Source organism: Oncorhynchus gorbuscha, linkage group LG07, assembly GCF_021184085.1.
Source record: "Oncorhynchus gorbuscha isolate QuinsamMale2020 ecotype Even-year linkage group LG07, OgorEven_v1.0, whole genome shotgun sequence".
Classification (NCBI taxonomy): domain Eukaryota; kingdom Metazoa; phylum Chordata; class Actinopteri; order Salmoniformes; family Salmonidae; genus Oncorhynchus; species Oncorhynchus gorbuscha.
Window position 1 is genome coordinate 71122469 of NC_060179.1, and position 19925 is coordinate 71142393.

General features: G+C 41.1%; 1 protein-coding gene across 33 annotated transcripts in view; it reads right to left on the reverse strand.

Moving 5' to 3' along the window:
* Positions 1-19925, reverse strand: part of LOC124040314 (neurexin-1a) — a 631581-nt gene that overhangs the window by 138315 nt on the left and 473341 nt on the right. The window lies entirely within an intron of this gene.

A 19925-nucleotide genomic window follows, 5' to 3' on the forward strand; every position in this document is an offset into this window, starting at 1 on the left:
TATTTTATTAAAGGGATACTTTGGGGTTTTGGCAATAATGCCCTTTATCTACTTCCCCGGATTCAGATGACCTCATGGGTCCCATTTTTATGTCTCTGTGTGCAGTTTGAATTCCAGTCATTTTTTATAAACTTGGTCTTAGTATTTTATGTTTTCCTTAATTATTTGTTCAGGCCAGGGTGTGACATGGGTTTATTGTGTTGTCTTATTGGGGTTTTGTAGGCATTGGGATTGTGGTTGATTAGGGGTGTGTCTAGCATAGGCTTGGCTGCCTGAGGCGGTTCTCAATCAGAGTCAGGTGATTCTCGTTGTCGCTGATTGGGAACCATATTTAGGTAGCCTGGGTTTCACTGTGTATTTTGTGGGTGATTGTTCCTGTCTCTGTGTTAGTGTTCACCAGACAGGCTGTGTAGGTTTTCTCGTTCCGTTCGTTGTTTTTGTATATATACAGTTATTTCATGTATCGTTGTTTTTTCATTAAAGAACATGAGTAACTACCACGCCGCATTTTGGTCCGACTCTCTTTCAACAGACGAACGCCGTTACAGCTACCTCTAACTTCCGTCATACTGGACGTAGAGACACAAAAATGGTATCCACAAGTTTATCTGACTCTGGGGAGGTAGATAATGCCAAAATGCTGAACTATCCCTTTAATCTATATTTCCCCATAAACATGAAAGCGGATTCTCATCAACAAAAAAAGTTGAGGTTTGGAGGTGATAGATATGTGGTTTAGACTTGTCCTGTATCCCACATGGCACCCTATTCCGTATTTAGTTCACTACTTTTGACCAGGACCCATAGGGAAACTCATAGGGCTCTGGTCAAAAGTTATATATAGGGGATAGAATGCCATTTGGGATTCAGTCTTGGTGTAAAGGCAAGGGAGCTGGAACTGATGGGTGGAATAATTAATGAACTGAAATAGACTGTGCATTAGAGCCGGGACTGAGCAGGGACTGGGATATTAATTGACTATGATACTTGGGCTGGTGCCTCTCAGCCTCAGGGCCCTCTCTTCTCACCATGTTTTGCTCTGTCTCTAATCGCTCTCACTCCTCGATTTTCTCTTTCTCTCTTTTCAAACTTTGACTCTCGTTCTCGCTCTCTTTCTCTCTCTTTCTCTCCCTGCTATTATCCCCCTTTTCCTCTCATCACTCCTTTATTCTTTGCTCTTTCCTGATCTGATTCTTTCCTTCCTCCCACTCAGTCATTTTCCTTTCTTCCTTCCTATTTTTCCTTATTTTTGTTATATTCCATTTCTTCTCTCCTCTCCCTCCGTGTCTCTCTTTCCTGTTTAGGAAGTGAAAACAACATAGGAAGATAGTCCTTATTATGTCTCTCATGTTCAGAAGCACACCCACTACACACACATACACACACACATTTATCTTGCCGTCTTCTCTTGGTTCATACTATCACCTGCTTAGCATCCCCTCCATAATTCATGGCCTTAAATAGATGACCTAGGCATCTCTGGCGCAAGCATTGAGTAGAAAGGGTATGTACTTTGATAAATACGCAAACAAACAAGGTCATAAAAGAAAATAAGCTTGGACCAGCACTTTCTCTTTCCTCGACTTTATATCCCCATTTCCTTACAGATGTAGGATTTTAATTTGAACCAGTTTGCTGCAGCAGGAAAATATTCCTGCAGCAACAAGAAATGCCAATTATTATGTGGATTATAATGAATGGACATTTTTGTAGCGGGAGATATATTTTTTCATAAGGGAAGTCTGAAATTGAAAATTGGAAATGACAAACTTCAGAAGCCTAGAGGGAGTAACTGTACAGTACCATAGAGGCACTGAATACGTTAGAGGAAAAACAAAAAGAAATGGAGAAACGTATTCAAGAAAGATCAAGTGTAGTATATTATTAAAATACAGTGAACTGGATGGAACATGATTCACCAAACGATATTTTGAAAGAGGACGCAAAGTACTTTAAGCATATGATTTCATTTCAGTCTCTTCCATCTCCACTCACCGAAGTTAATTGTAAGGATTTTTTCAGAGTAATAATGTAAAATGAACAGCTGTACAGAAAGACTCATGAGAAGGCCAAATTACAGAGAAGAAGGCTTTTGATAAAGTATGCTTGGAATATTTCAATTTTGTAGAATCCCTTATACAATGGGTTAACATTATGTATAGTGACCCTAGCTGTAAAATAGTGAATAATGGCTACTTCTCGGAAAGTATTAAACTGTCAAGAGGACTAAAACAAGGTTGTCCACTATCGGCATCTCTATCTGTTATGGCCATCGAAATGTTATTCAAATCAGATCCAACACTAACATCAAGGGCCCAGAAATCCAGGGCTTAAAAACAAAGGTTTCATTGTACGCTGATGATTCATGTTTTCTTTTAAATCCACAATCTGGATCCCTACACAGCTTCATAGAGGATCTAGATCCCTTTTTAACCTCTCTGGATTACAACCAAATTATGATAAGAGTACTATATTACATCTTGGGTCACAAAAAAATACTACTTTTACATTACCATGTAGTTTACCAATAAAATGCTCTGATGGTGAAGTGCTCTTGCTACCATAGAAAGGACAATACATCTCTATTTGTGGAAAAATCTCCCTGATTAACTCTTTAGTCATATCCCAGTTTACCTATTTGCTTCTGGACTTGCCTATACTTAGTGACTTGTTTTGTAAAATTATATCAGCAAAAAACAGTAAGCCAGACAAAATTAAATGGGCCTATTTATATAATTTATATTTTTTATTTAACCTTTATTTAACTAGGTAAGTCAGTTAAGAACAAATTCTTATTTACAATGATGGCCTACCCCGGCTAAACCCAGACAACGCTGGGCCATTGTGCAGCGCCCTATGGGACTCCCAATGTGATACAGCCTGAATTTGAACCAGGGACTATTGTGACACCTCTTGCAGTTGCTTAGACCCCTACGCCACTCGGGAGCCCTAAATATAAATTTGGAGGGCAGAAATAATGAAATATTAAAGCATTAGACCTCCAGTCATACAAAAGTCATACTAAAATCTGAACAGGTTGTCTAGCAGATTAGAAAGAATGTCTCACTCTATGTTCATGAAAGGCATTTTTCCCTTAATCCAGATTACCACCTTTCACTTTCGGTCATTTGAAAACGAAATTATCTCCAAAATATCTTATCTTTTTTAAGCATAGAAATTTGGTTGCAATTTCAGTTTAATCCACCAGAAAAGACAGAACAAATATTACAACACATTTTATGGTTAAACTCAAATATACCAATTAATTTAAAAAAATACATTTTGGGAATAAAAAAAATGTATATATAATATATTAAGTATAAAATAATACAAAATATAATAAATATATAGGTATAATCTTTGTAAATGATATCATAAATAGGACTGGTGGAGTTATGTCACACATACAGCTAATACAAATATATGGAAATTAGAGGTCGACCAATTATGATTTTTCAACGCCGATACCGATTATTGGAGGACCAAAAAAAGCAAATAGCTATTAATCGGACCATTTTTTAAATGTATTTGTAATAATGACAATTACAACAATACTTAATGAACAATTATTTTAACTTAATATAATACATCAATAAAAATCAATTTAGCATCAAATAAATAATGAAACATGTTCAATTTGGTTAAAATAATGCAAAAACAAAGTGTTTGAGAAGAAAGTAAAAGTGCAATATGTGCCATGTAAAAAAGCTAACGTTTAAGTTCCTTGCTCAGAACATGAGAACATATGAAAGCTGGTGGTTCCTTTTAACATGATACTTCAATATTCCAAGGTAAGAGGTTTTAGGTTGTAGTTAATATAGTATTTATAGGACTATTTCTCTCTATACCATTTGTATTCCATATACCTTTGACTATTGGATGTTCTTATAGGCACTTTAGTATTGCCAGTGTAACAGTATAGCTTCCGTCAAAATCTCCTCACTCCTACCTGGGCTCGAACCAGGAACACATCGACAACAGCCACCCTCGAAGCAGCGATACCCATGCAGAGCAAGGGGAACAACCACTCCAAGACTCAGAGCGGGTGACGTTTGAAACACTATTAGCGTGCACCCCGCTAACTAGCTAGCCATTTCACATCGGTTACACCAGCCTATTCTTAGGAGTTGATAGGCTTGAGTGCTGTTTGAATGAATGCTTACGAGCCTGCTGCTGCCTACCACCTCTCAGTCAGACTGCTAATATAATATAATAACACACAGAAATACGAGCCTTTGGTCATTAATGTGGTCGAATCCGGAAACTATCATTTCATACACAAAACGTTTATAATTATCGCATCTCCGTGCAATTAACGCAAGAGAAGTGACACAATTTCACCTGGTTAATATTGCCTACTAACATGGATTTATTTTAGCTAAATATGCTGGTTTAAAAATATATACTTGTGTATTGATTTTAAGAAAGGCATTGATGTTTATGGTAAGGTACACAATGGAGCAACGACAGTCCTCTTTCTGCGAATGCGCCCCGCATCGATTATATGCAACGCAGTACACGCTAGATAAACTAGTAATATCATCAACCATGTGTAGTTAACTAGTGATTTCGATTGATTGATTGTTTTTATAAGATGCGTTTAATGCTAGCTAGCAACTTACCTTGGCTTCTTTCTGCATTCGCGTAACAGGTAGGCTCCTCGTGGAGTGCAATGAGAGGCAGGTGGTTAGAGCGTTGGACTAGTTAACTGTAAGGTTGCAAGATTGAATCCCCGAGCTGACAAGGTAAAAATCTGTCATTCTGCCCCTGAACAAGGCAGTTAACCCACCATTCCTAGGCCGTCATTGAAAATAAGAACATGTTCTTAACTGACTTGCCTAGTTAAATAAAAAAAATAAAAAAATGTTTTAAAATAAAACAATCGGCCAAATCGGTGTCCAAAAATACCCATTTCCGATCGGTATGAAAACGGCCCCAATTAATCGGCCATTCTGATTAATCGGTCGACCTCTAATGGAAATGTCCAGTCTACTCAAAATTACACCCAACTAATTGCAGCTTTACCAAGGCAAGTGGATGGGGGAGAAAGTAAGGAACCTGTCTGTCGGCCCTGCACTAAAGACCCAAATTGGCTCAAGACAATTGTGATAAATCTAAAAGTATACCCGTTTAATTTACAGACCAAAGAATTGGCAGCTGTGCCATATAGATGGCAACATAGATGGGAAGAGATTTTTGATGTACCAATTCCATGGCACATGATTTTTAAACTGATACACAAAACAACCCTCGATTAAAAAAATAGAGTTTTTCAATTTAACTTATTATACAGAATTCTTGCAACCATTAGAATGTTATATATATGGGGGATACAACCATCCCAGCTCTGCAGATGTTGCTTTAAAGAGAGTTGGTAATGTCCATATGTAGCTTGTTTTTGTTTGCACGTTCAGGAATGGCTGAAGAATTGCAACATTTACCTGGAGCTAACTCTGCAAATAGCACTGCTGGGTGATTTAAAAAGTCATAGTCAATCGATAAATAATATAATAATACTCTTAGCAAAATTGTATATCTTTAATTTACAATACGTAGGATCTATGAGAATAGAAAGGTTCAGATCTTTTGTGAAACATCACAGCACAGTTTAAAAATATATGCAAGTAGAAATCAAAACTGGATGGTGTTCAGAGATAGATGGGAGTGGTTGAGTTGAGCTGAAGGATGGGATATATTGTGTCCGTAGAATGTGTATAGTATGCACAAGATGGAAGTCGAAGCCTAAGTGTTGTTGTACATTAGTTTACTCCTATTAGGGGAGGGATGGTTGGGTTAGGGGAAAATATGTTTCAGAGGACGCATGGCTTTCGACCTTCATCTCTCCCGAGCTCGTATGGGAGTTGTAGCGATGAGACAAGATAGTAACTACTAACAATTGGATACCACGAAATTGGGGAGAAAAGGGGGTAAAAAAATTATTTTAAAAAATGTAAATAAATAAATGAAACACAATGAAAACAAAGAGCAAATGCATCAAACACATTTGTAGAGTTACAAGCTTGATGTGTGCTACGAATATAGGAACACGATTGTGTGCTACGAATATAGGAACACGTACCTAACTTTTACTACTTTAATAAACATTTAAGTGAATTTGTCACAATACTTCTGCTCCCCTAAAATGAAGACTATGTACAAAAAGTGTACTTTCTAAACAGTAGGGCTGGGCGATATGACGATATATATCATGTGACGATAGAAAAACGTCTATCGTTTCATATTATGCTCTATTGTTTATTTCGTTGTGTCGTAAATCACACTCTTTACGACAACATTTTTCGTCATTTGGACGACGCTTTGCAACAAAAACAAACATGGAGGAGGGTGAACGTGACACAGAGTATGGAGACACGGAGCTCGTACCTAAAAGAGGGGCTACTTCGGTCGCATGGACGTGGTTTGGGTATGAAAAGTCTGACACGGGCCAGAAAACCGTCCTCTGACAAATATGCAGCAAGCCGGTCCCGACAACAGGCTCAAACATGACAAACCTCTTTCACCACCTACGCAAGAATCATGTGAAACAGTACGGAGAGACTCTATGGATGAGACCCAAAAATGTACAGTCGAGTGCTCAAAACAAACCCCTGACTCAGACGATGCAAGAGGATTTTTCCACGGCACAACATATGCCAAAGAGTCACGAAGATGCAAGGAGGTAACAGCTGCTGTTACAACTGCAAAGACATGACCCCAATTTACACGGTCCAGAAATGGGGGTTTCGTGAGTTGGTGCTAACACTGTACCCATGGTACCATATGCAAATTGATATGTGACACGTATTAATGCCAAAATAACATGCAAAACAGGCAACCCCCCAAAAAAATATATATACATTTTAGGCCTATATTTATGTGTTTATTTATCTTTTTAGATTTTATACATTCATATTTATATTTTCTTACAACAAAGGTTCTAAATAAAAAATGAAATAATCAAATATGAGTAAGTACCTTGAGTTTAATTCAAACTGTAATAAGAAATAAGCCTTTACATGTGGTAATTTTATATAAACTATTTATTCATTGAATTTACAGAAAATGTGCTGTATCATGCTATGTATTGTTTTCGGGATTTGAAATGACATATATCAGGATATGATTTTGGCCATATCGCCCAGCTCTACTAAACAGTTCACCCGATATAGATAAAAAATACCCTCAAATTAAAGCTGACAGGCAACACTTACCTCACAGTCATTGTTTGACTTCAAATGCTAACTTTTGTATTATAGAGCCAAAATAAGAACAAATGCTTCACTGTCCTAACAATTACGGAGGGCAATGAATATAATAATAAGGTTCTTACAATTCTCCTATTTCAACCATCGACAAATTATTATATATTTTTATACCCCTTTTTCTCCCCAATTTGTAGTATTTACAGTCTTGTCTCATCGTTGCAACTCCCGTACGGACTTAGGAGAGGTGAAGGTCGAGAGCCATGCGTCCTCCAAAACACAACCCAACCAAGCCGCACTGCTTCTTGACACAATGCCCATCCAACCCAGCTGAACCAATGTGTCGGAGGAAACACCGTACACCTGGTGAAATGGTCAGCATGCACTGTACTACACGCAGCCCACCAGAGGAGTCACTAGTGTGCGATATGACATGGATATAACTGCTGGCCAAACCAAATCAAATCAAATCAAATTTATTTATATAGCCCTTCGTACATCAGCTGATATCTCAAAGTGCTGTACAGAAACCCAGCCTAAAACCCCAAACAGCAAACAATGCAGGTGTAAAAGCACGGTGGCTAGGAAAAACTCCCTAGAAAGGCCAAAACCTAGGAAGAAACCTAGAGAGGAACCGGGCTATGTGGGGTGGCCAGTCCTCTTCTGGCTGTGCCGGGTAGAGATTATAACAGAACATGACCAAGATGTTCAAATGTTCATAAATGACCAGCATGGTCAAATAATAATAAGGCAGAACAGTTGAAACTGGAGCAGCAGCACAGTCAGGTGGACTGGGGACAGCAAGGAGCCATCATGTCAGGTAGTCCTGGGGCACGGTGCCTAACCCGGAAGACGCTGTGCCAATTGTGCACCGCCCCATGGGCCTCCCGGTCGTAGCCGGCTTCGACAGAGCCTGGACTCGAACCCAACATCTCTGGTGGCACAATTAGCACTGTGATGCAGTGCCTTAGACAACTGCGCCACCCAGGAGGCCTTGAATTTTTTTTATTTTTATAATCCCACTCCCCCTGAGAGTGGGGTCAGAGCTAGGGATCAACCATTATTGATGGTGACCCTGGATTAAGGTTAAGAGCCTTGCTCAAGGCATTTTTCACCTAGTCAGCTCGGGGATCTGAACCAGCGACCTTTCAGTTACTGGCCCAATGCTCTTAACCGCTAGTCTACCTGCTGCCCGCGACATATGTACAAAAACAAAATGTCAGCTGGTACAGGTACTCTAGACTGGGCATCTGACTACTCTCAGAGTATACTTCTGCACTGGTGACATTAAGTGTGAGTGGCAACTTAGCTGAAACCTTTTCTGGAGTCTTGAAAAACATCATCCCGAGATGCAGAATTAAAGCCCTTCTCTTTTGGTGCCATGTCCTCCCTTTAAAGCTTCTAAACACCATGTCCTGTCTAGTGAAGAAAAATTCTAAATGTTTAATATTTATTTATTTATCTGATCATTTTCCAGTTTAACCCGTTTCAGCAGACATTGTTGAGCACAGAGCTCAATCCAGCCATAACTTGACGTTATACAGCAAACATTTCAGGATACGGTATTTGCCTCTACCATTAACAGTTGGAAATGTGGGAATGAGCCGTCTCATCATTGAAATTCATTTTGCCTGACGGTTTTGATATCCGTTCTTCATGATCCATTACACCTCATGGTACACTTTTTATTTCTTCAACATTGAGGTAAAATAATCTTAAAGTCAGAAAATTACCCATGATCCTCTAAAAACATGCAAGAAGATTAAAAACAGACTTCTAGTGAGTTCAATGTTCACTATCTTTAGTTAACACACGCACGCACACACACACACACAGACACACCTTCCCACTGATAGAAGGGAATTGATTTTTCACTCAAGTATTTGTATGATATAGACAGCCCATTCAGCGATAACTGGGCAATCCCAGCTGCCACCACTATCACACCAAGACCAGGAAATACAGACGTGCTGAGGCCGGACAGTTTTAATAATATAAAGTATGTGTCCCAAATGGCACCCTATCCCCTATTCTATATAGTGCACTACTTTTGACCAGGGGCCCATAGGGTGTCCAATAGGAAACAGGGTGCCATTTGGAACGCACACAAAATCATGAGCTGCCAAAGCAATATTCATCTGTAGCCCTGGTATCTGACACACACAGGGAGGGAGTGGAGATTGAGAGGATTGGAGGATAGGTGAGGAGAGGAGAGGAGAGGAGAGGGAAGGGAGTAGATGGGAGAGGAGGGAAGGGGAGGGGAGAAGGGAAGGGGAGGAGAGGAGGGAAGGGGAGGGGAGGAGGGGAAGGGAGTAGAAGGGAGAGGAGGTAAGGGGAGAAGGGAAGGGGTGGGGGGGAGTAGAGAAGGGAAGAGGAGGGAAGGGGAGGAGAGGAGGGAAGGGGAGAGGAGGCAATCAGAGGAGAGGAGGGAAGGGGAGTAGAGGAGAAGAGAGAAGGGGAGGGAGGGGGGGTAGAGGAGAAGAGTGAAGGGGAGAGGAGAGGTACAGGGGTAGGGAGCGAGACAGAGGAAGAGTGAGAATAGAGAGAAAGAGAAAATAGATAAAGAGAAGGAAATGAGAATGAGAGAAGAGTGCAGGTACACTACAACACTACTGCTCCGGTTGCACCAAAGCAAAAACCTCATACCACCTCATCCCTAGGTAGCCAGTCCATTTGGGGATACATCATGTCATCACCACCACGCTACCATCTCTGTCTGCTCAGAGATAACATTCAGAGTCTTTCCAATAGCTTCTACCCAATTTCATCCTCATGTACTCTATACTCGCTTTGCCACAGATACCTGGCCTACGTTACCGGGGCAACTACTACAACCTTTACTACAGTATGGAGTGATTTTACTGCCACCAGAAATTACATCTAAATGGACTCATTGATTTTGTAATTGATTTTGAATGAAATATTTTTGAATTTGTAATGTACATATTGAATCATTTTATTTTTTAATTTAACTTTTATTTCATATTTTAAGACAAGCACACGCACACCACATGCACACGCATTTGTACACACACACACACACGCACGCACGCACGCACGCACGCACGCACGCACGCACGCACGCACGCACGCACACACGCACGCACACACACACACACACACACACACACACACACACACACACACACACACACACACACACACACACACACACACACACACATAGCGCGGGACATTCATCATGGCTTCTCCAGGGCCAACTCAAGCAGAAAATTAACAGCTGCCACAGCCACACCTCGCAGAGACCCCGCCATTCAATCTGCCTTTCACTCGGGTTCTCCAGTTCCCAGTCATTGGCATGTCAGACGTACAGACAGATAGATATACAGACACATGGAAATTCCTGCATGCACACACATACAATTAAACCTTTAAACTTGACTTTCACAGAGGCATTTATGGCCAACTAAAATCAGCTATAGGTGCCTGTAGACACACACACATACACACACGCACGCACGCACACAACGCATACACACACTAGAGCTGGGTGATATGGACAAAAATCCATATCATGATAAATTGACTTCATTATCATGGTAACAATTGAACGATAAGTTTATAACATGAATGTGCACCACGGTACATTTTTTTATATTACCCTCACAACTACTACTACCACTAATGTACTTTTAATGTAGCCATCAATTGTCCAATCAACAATTACCCATTTTAGTAAACATATTTCATTTCAAACTTCATATTTCTCTAGTAGGACCCTATAGGTTATTTATCGTAATGAATGATGTCAGAAGAATTTGGACGATATAAGTGGTCGGTTTGGTTTGTGGCGATAGTTTGCAGTTTAATCGTTCTGAAACACACACTTCCTTTTCCCAGTCTGTTTCTCCAGACCAGTTAGGAAAGCAAGAGGAGACTGAAGCTAGGAGCCCATCAACCGCAGGTGAGACGAGAGAATACGTGTTTTTCCTCAAGCACCCTTTCAGGGAACAAGGGAGAGGAAGAGAAATAGAGGAGAAAGTAGAAGTAACAATATCCTGTATCACTCTTTCAGAAAACGTCACAGTTGTTTTGAGGTTAGAGGAGAGAGGGTCTACTTAAAACCCAGCTGTAAGAAGGAAATAATTGACCAAAACACTGTTCTGTGCAGCTGGTCTATTTCCCATCACAGATAGACTGCTGTAATAGCGAGGCACGTGGACAGAAAGCAAAGGGGAAGGGAGAAAGATAGCAAATCACTAAAAACAACACAAGATATATTTCAGAGGAAATTTGAAAAGGATGTCATTACCCATTCATGAGTAAGGAATACAAGTTATCCCTTGATGTGGACCTAATGACGAAGACCCAGATGAAAACGTCTGTGGGTTTGTTGGTCAGTACATATCCTGCCAGCTGCCCAACCCAAACCAAAACCCTGAACTTCACAGCAACACCTTACATGCTGTAGTAATACAGCTAATAGTCTTTCATGTATCTGTGGGTTGTCATGTGTCAAGTGTGTCAACTTCTGTCAGATCAGCAGTTTGTCCCCCCCTTCCCTCCATCCCTCCCTCTCCTCTTCCTTCATCCCTCTCTCCATCCCTATGCATATTTCATTACCTCCAACCTACTGCAAGCAGGAAGAGGACTGTTATGTTATCCTCCTGGGCTTTTGCTTGGGTGTGTGTGTGTCTGTATAACGATGTGTGTCTCCTGAGCTAATCAATCACGTCTTGGTTTATGCACTGCAGCCACTAGAGACCTGGGAGGCCATGACACCACTGTAGCACCAAATGACCCCACATCGCTTGTTGAAAAAGTGCTCAGCTCTACCATCTGTTCTGTTTTTCTACCTCTTCCTCTCTCCTTCTCTCCATCTCTTCCTCTCTCCTTCTCTCCATCTCTTCTCCTCCTTACTGCATACACTTATACACGTTCATTCTCCCATCTCTTCCTCTCTCCTTCTCTCCATCTCTTCCTCTCTCCATCTCTTCCTCTCTCCTTCTCTCCATCTCTTATCCTCCTTACTGCATACACTTATACACGTTCATTCTCCCATCTCTTCCTCTCTCCATCTCTTCCTCTCTCCTTCTCTCCATCTCTTCTCCTCCTTACTGCATACACTTATACACGTTCATTCTCCCATCTCTTCCTCTCCATCTCTTCCTCTCTCCATCTCTTCCTCTCTCCTTCTCTCCATCTCTTCTCCTCCTTACTGCATACACTTATACACGTTCATTCTCCCATCTCACCTTTTTTTAAATAAGTCATTTGAATGCCACTATTTATTTATTTTCTTTGCCTTTCCCCATATCTCTCTCCTTTCTCTTTCTCTTTCTCAGTGCTGGTGCAGTGCTACACTGGGGAGTGTTAGGGAGAAGAGTGCTTTAGATTACAGCACCCTCCCATGGGTGCTCTCTCACCAGACTGTTCTGCCTCTCGCTTTGCCAGGAAGATTCACTACATCTATTGTGTTTTACAGCCCCTTTCTTTATTCATCATAACACAGCTTCAATTTGATTAACTTCTCCAGACAACATATACTGTATCTATGCCTAGGCTGGCTGGCTGGGCTGGCTCTCTCTCTCTCTCCCTCCCATTCAACTGCCTTTCTCTCTACAACTCCCTTTCTCTCTACAACTCCCTTTCTCTCTACAACTCCCTTTCTCTCTACAACTCCCTTTCTCTCTACAACTCCCTTTCTCTCTACAACTGCCTTTCTCTCTACAACTCCCTTTCTCTCTACAACTCCCTTTCTCTCTACAACTGCCTTTCTCTCTACAACTCCCTTTCTCTCTACAACTCCCTTTCTCTCTACAACTCCCTTTCTCTCTACAACTCCCTTTCTCTCTACAACTCCCTTTCTCTCTACAACTGCCTTTCTCTCTACAACTCCCTTTCTCTCTACAACTCCCTTTCTCTCTACAACTGCCTTTCTCTCTACAACTCCCTTTCTCTCTACAACTCCCTTTCTCTCTACAACTCCCTTTCTCTCTACAACTCCCTTTCTCTCTACAACTCCCTTTCTCTCTACAACTGCCTTTCTCTCTACAACTCCCTTTCTCTCTACAACTCCCTTTCTCTCTACAACTGCCTTTCTCTCTACAACTCCTTTCTCTCTACAACTCCCTTTCTCTCTACAACTCCTTTCTCTCTACAACTCCCTTTCTCTCTACAACTCCCTTTCTCTCTACAACTCCCTTTCTCTCTACAACTCCCTTTCTCTCTACAACTGCCTTTCTCTCTACAACTCCCTTTCTCTCTACAACTGCCTTTCTCTCTACAACTCCCTTTCTATCTACAACTCCCTTTCTCTCTACAACTCCCTTTCTCTCTTCCCTTCTCTTTCTTGCTTCCTCTCCATTTCTCTCTTTTCCTCAAGTTCCCTTTTCATTGTCTATCCTTCTATGTATAGTCACTTTACCCCGACCTACATATTACCTCAACTACCTCGACTAACCTGTACCCCCGCACATTGTATACCCTGTATATAGCTTTGCTACTGTTATTTTATTTTGTTAAAATGTTTTTATTTAGTCAATATTTTCTTAAATCTCTTATTATCTTAAACTGTATTGTTGGCTAAGGGTTTGTAAGTAAGCATTTCACGGTAAGGTTTCACACCTGTTGTATTCGGCACATGTGACAAATAACATTTGACTTGATCAAATTATCTTTCTCCATCTCCCTGATACCCCACACACACCCTCACACACACTATGATTATCTTGTGTCCACACACCAACACTCAGGGAGGACAGCAGTAACAGAATGGCTATATTTATTGCTGTCTGGACAGGTTTGTGTCTTGCTGTGGGGCTTTAGAGACTTCTACCCCAGCTGCCCCCTCCATAACACCACTACAGTGCTATCTGCTGTGGCCCCAGCTGGCCTCAGCACGGAACACTCAATGCTGCACATGCTGGAACACGGAACAGGCAACTACGGAAGTACAGAACTCGACAGACACTGGGGAGATTCTAAAGAGAGAAGGCTTTGTAAAGGATCAAAACACAAAACCCAAGTATCTCATGTGCCATGAGATAGGAAAGATTGTTATATGTGCATAAACCAGCCACTTACAGATTATCTGTTTAATGCCACTGTCTTCTAACTAAGGTTTCTTCACAGCAATAGTGTATATCAGCTCTGATACTGACGTGACATTGTAAAGGCTCTGATACTGACTTAGACTTGATTCATTATTGCTCACACTTTACAGCAAAACTGAAGAAATCCTAAAAAGATTCAAGGTTTGATATTAATTTAAGATACAGATTGGGATCCATTTTGTGTCCTTGCCTTAGGCTACGTGAGTCCTCGCAGACCTCCCAGTTCTGCCTTAGTAGCCCCAAATAACTCTAGATACACCATCTGTCTTTCATGCACTTTCTACAGCAAAGGCCAAAACAACTCTTTCTAGCTTTCAGATGATGAGAAAAGGAGAGGCTGAGAGAGAGAGGGGAGAGAGGGGGAGAGAGAGGAAGAGAGGGGGAGAGAGAGGGAGAGAGGGGGGGGGGGAGGGGGGGAGAGAGGAGAGAGGGGGGGAGAGGGAGAGAGGGGGAGAGGGAGAGAGGGGGAGAGAGGGAGGGGGGGAGAGAGGGAGAGAGGGGGGGAGAGAGAGGGAGAGAGAGATAAAGAGAGAATGTGAGCAAAAGCAAGTGATATAATCTGTGTTCCGCGTTGCAGTAAAGATGCCTGTCAGTGAAAAGGAATAATAATAATAATCTCTCTCTGCCTCTGTTCTCTCCCTCTGCTCTCTGACTAACCCGGGGTGTATTGGGAGCCCTGTTGGACCACAAGACATGGATGTGCCGTGTAAGGTTTCTCCTATGATAAACACACACACACACTTTGATGTGTATCATTCTGACAGGACAATATAAGCACCAGGTTAGTCTCGGGTTTGTCCCTCTAATCTTTCTTGGTCTGTTTCCTTTGTTCTGTCTTCTGTATTCTCCATTCCTTCACTCTCTCTCTCTCTCTCTCTCTCTCTCTCTCTCTCTCTCTCTCTCTCTCTCCCTCTCTCTCTCTCTCTCCCTCTCTCTCTCTCTCTCTCCCCTCCTCTCTCTCTCTCTCTCTCTCTCTCTCTCTCTCCCTCTCTCTCTCTCCCCCTCTCTCTCTCTCTCTCTCTCTCTCTCTCTCCCTCTCTCTCTCTCTCTCTCTCTCTCTCTCTCTCTCTCTCTCTCTCTCTCTCTCTCTCTCTCTCTCTCTCTCTCTCTCTCTCTCTCTCTCTCTCTCTCTCTCTCTCTCTCTCTCTCTCTCTCTCTCTCTCCCCCTCTCTCTCTCTCTCTCTCTCTCTCTCTCTCTCTCTCTCTCTCTCTCTCTCTCTCTCTCTCTCTCTCTCTCTCTCTCTCTCTCTCCCTCTCTCTCTCTCTCTCTCCCTCTCTCTCTCTCTCTCTCTCTCTCTCTCTCTCTCTCTCTCTCTCTCTCTCTCTCTCTCTCTCTCTCTCTCTCTCTCTCTCCCCCTCTCTCTCTCTCTCTCTCTCTCTCTCTCTCTCTCTCTCTCTCTCTCTCTCTCTCTCTCTCTCTCTCTCTCTCTCTCTCTCTCTCTCTCTCTCTCTCTCTCTCTCTCTCTCTCTCTCTCTCTCTCTCTCTCTCTCTCTCTCTCTCTCTCTCTCTCTCTCTCTCTCTCTCTCTCTCTCTCTCTCTCTCTCTCTCTCTCTCTCTCTCTCTCTCTCTCTCTCTCTCTCTCTCTCTCTCTCTATCTATCAATTTCAATTTCAATTGAATGGCTTTATTGACATGGGAAACACATGTTTACGTTTACAAAACAAGTGAAATAGATACTAAACAAAAATGAACAGTAAACATTACACTCACAAAAGTTCAAATGTCATATTATGGGCTAATAGTTCAAGTACAAAAGGCAAATAAATAAACATAAATATGGGTTGTATTTACATTGGTGTTTCTTCTTCACTGGTTCACAAATCTTGCTGCTGTAATGGCACACTGTGGTGGAAGTTAGCCTGTCTTCTCTTGAGAGCCAGGTCTTCCTATGGCGGCCTCCTTCAATAGCAAGGCTATGCTCACTGAGTCTGTACATAGTCAAAGCTTTCCTTAAGTTTAGGTGAGTCAATGTGGTTGGGTATTCTGCCACTGTGTACTCTCAATCTGGGACCAAATAGCATTCCAGTTTCCTCAGTTTTTTTGTTAATTCTTTCCAATGTGTCAAGTAATTATCTTTTTGATTTCTCTTGATTTGGTTGGGTCTAACTGTGTTGCTGTCCTGGGGCTCTGTGGGGTCTGTTTGTGTTTAATGAACAGAGCCCCAGGACCAGCTTGCTTAGAATACTCTTCTCCAGGTTAATCTCTCTGTAGGTGATGGCTTTGTTATGGAAGGTTTGGGATTAACTTCCTTTTAGGTGGTTATAGAATGTAAAAGGCACTTTTCTAGATTTTGATAATGAGCGGGTATCGGCCTAATTCTGCTCTTCATGCATTATTTGGTGTTTTATGTTGATATTTGTGCAGCATTCTGCATGCAGAGTCTCAATTTGGTGTTTGTATCATTTTGTGAATTCCCCAAGGCCATGTGGAAAGAAATGTGTTTATGCCCTTTTTAACCGCACATCAATTTCAACCTTTCCATCAATTTTATAGCAGACCCTCATGCCAAATTGAGTCAAAAGCTTTTTTGAAATCAATAAAGCATGAGAAGATTTTGCCATGGTTTTGGTTTGTTTCTTTACAATTAGTTAGTGCAGGGTGAGTATGTGGTCTGTCGTACTGTAATTTGGTAAAAAGCCAATTTGACATTTGCTCAGTACATTGTTTTCACTGAGGAAATATACGAGTCTGCTGTTAATGATAATGCATATCCCACGGTAGTTGTCAAATTTGATTCCACTTTTGTCCTCCACAATCACCCAACCTAAACCCAAATGAGATGGTTTGGGATGAGTTGGACTGCAGAGTGAAGGAAAAGCAGCCAACAAGTGCTCAGCATATGTGGGAACTCCTTCAAGACCGTTGGAAAAGCATTCCAGGTGAAGCTGGTTGAGAGAATGCCAAGAGTGTGCAAAGCTGTCATCAAGGCGAAGACATTAAATATTAAAAAGTAACTGAATGAGAAAATGTGTCCGAACATTTCACTGGTACAGTATATGTTTTTCTGTCCGTTCTTTGTTATAGGGCTAAAAAGATTGGAAAGTTTGTTTATACATACATGATCTTCGTTTTGGATAAATAGCTATTTGTGTTGTTATTTATTTAGTGTTCTTCAATTTTCCCAGAAGTGGGTAGAGTCTATGGATTCTTCAATTACATTGAGCTGATTTCTGACGTGCTGTTCCTTCTTCTTCCGTAGTGTATTTCTGTATTGCTTTAGTGATTCACCATAGTGAAGGCGAAGGCTCAGGTTTTCAGGGTTTTTGGTTGGATAGGTTTCTCAATTTCTTTCTTAGGTTTTTACATTCTTCATCAAACCATTTGTCATCAATGTTAATTTTCTTAGGTTTTCTGCTTGACATTTTAAGATTTGATAGGAAAGCTGAGAGGTCAAATATACTGTTTAGGTTTTCAACTTCCAAATTTACACCTTCACTATTACAGTGAAACATTTTGTCCAGGAAGTTGTCTAAAAGGGATTGAATTTGTTGTTGCCTACTTGTTTTTTTGTAGGTTTCCACACTACTTTCCTTCCGTCTACAGCATTTCTTAATATTACTCAGTTCCTTTGGCTTTGATGCCTCATAATTGAGTATTGCCCTGTTCAAGTAGACTGTGATTTTGCTGTGGTCTGATAGGGTGTCAGTGGGCTGACTGTGAACGTTCTGAGAGACTCTGGGTTGAGGTCAGTGATAAAGTAGTCTCCAGTACTACTGCCAAGAGATGAGCTAGAAGTGTACCTACAACAGGAGTCCCCTCGAAGCCTACCATTGACTATGTACATATCCTCACTCTCTCTCTCTCTCTCTGCTCTCTCTGCTTGTTACCACTAGTGGTGTGTGTGCACGTGTGTTTGTGTGTTTCTGTTATAGCCTTGTATCTGTGCATTACTGTTTGTATCAGCCAGGTCACCCATGATACAAGTCAGTATTCGACGTCCATTCATGTCTGCGAACGTCAGGAGATGACGGGGAAACCGGTCACTAGGGGCCTTCAAGTAAGTTTCTGTTTTGCTAGGACGTTGAGGACGGTGATGGTGGATGTGCATAAGCATCTGCCTCTGATTCCAAAGGTTATACGTTTAAATCCAGCAATAAAAAGTTGTTTTTGTCTAACCCAAACCTTAAATTTTACCTTAACCATTGAGAGTTAATGACTAACCTTAACCATTCAGAGTTAATGCCTAACCTTAACCATTCAGAGTTAATGTCTAACCTTAACCATTCAGAGTTAATGTCTAACCTTAACCATTCAGAGTTAATGTCTAACCTTAACCATTCAGAGTTAATGCCTAACCTCAACATTCAGAGTTAATGTCTAACCTTAAACATTCAGAGTTAATGCCTAACCTTAACCATTCAGAGTTAATGCCTAACCTCAACATTCAGAGTTAATGCCTAACCTCAACATTCAGAGTCAATGTCTAACCTTAACCATTCAGAGTTAATGCCTAACCTCAACATTCAGAGTTAATGCCTAACCTTAACCATTCAGAGTTAATGCCTAACCTCAACATTCAGCGTTAATGCCTAACCTCAACATTCAGAGTTAATGCCTAACCTTAACCATTCAGAGTTAATGTCTAACCTTAACCATTCAGAGTTAATGCCTAACCTCAACATTCAGCGTTAATGCCTAACCTCAACATTCAGAGTTAATGCCTAACCTTAACCATTCAGAGTTAATGTCTAACCTTAACCATTCAGAGTTAATGCCTAACCTCAACATTCAGAGTTAATGCCTAACCTCAACATTCAGCGTTAATGCCTAACCTCAACATTCAGGGTTAATGCCTAACCTCAACATTCAGCGTTAATGCCTAACCTCAACATTCAGAGTTAATGCCTAACCTCAACATTCAGCGTTAATGCCTAACCTCAACATTCAGAGTTAATGCCTAACCTTAACCATTCAGAGTTAATGTCTAACCTTAACCATTCAGAGTTAATGCCTAACCTCAACATTCAGAGTTAATGCCTAACCTCAACATTCAGCGTTAATGCCTAACATCAACATTCAGAGTTAATGCCTAACCTCAACATTCAGCGTTAATGCCTAACCTCAACATTCAGCGTTAATGTCTAACCTTAAACATTCAGAGTTAATGCCTAACCTCAACATTCAGTGTTAATGCCTAACCTCAACATTCAGAGTTAATGCCTAACCTCAACATTCAGAGTTAATGTCTAACCTTAACCATTCAGAGTTAATGTCTAACCTTAACCATTCAGAGTTAATGCCTAACCTCAACATTCAGCGTGAATGCCTAACCTTAACCATTCAGAGTTAATGCCTAACCTCAACATTCAGCGTTAATGCCTAACCTCAACATTCAGCGTTAATGCCTAACCTCAACATTCAGAGTTAATGCCTAACCTCAACATTCAGCGTTAATGCCTAACCTCAACATTCAGAGTTAATGCCTAACCTCAACATTCAGCGTTAATGCCTAACCTCAACATTCAGCGTTAATGCCTAACCTCAACATTCAGCGTTAATGCCTAACCTCAACATTCAGCGTTAATGCCTAACCTCAACATTCAGAGTTAATGCCTAACCTCAACATTCAGCGTTAATGTCTAACCTCAACATTCAGCGTTAATGCCTAAACTTAACTATAAATACAATTGGACGTTATAGGAACAT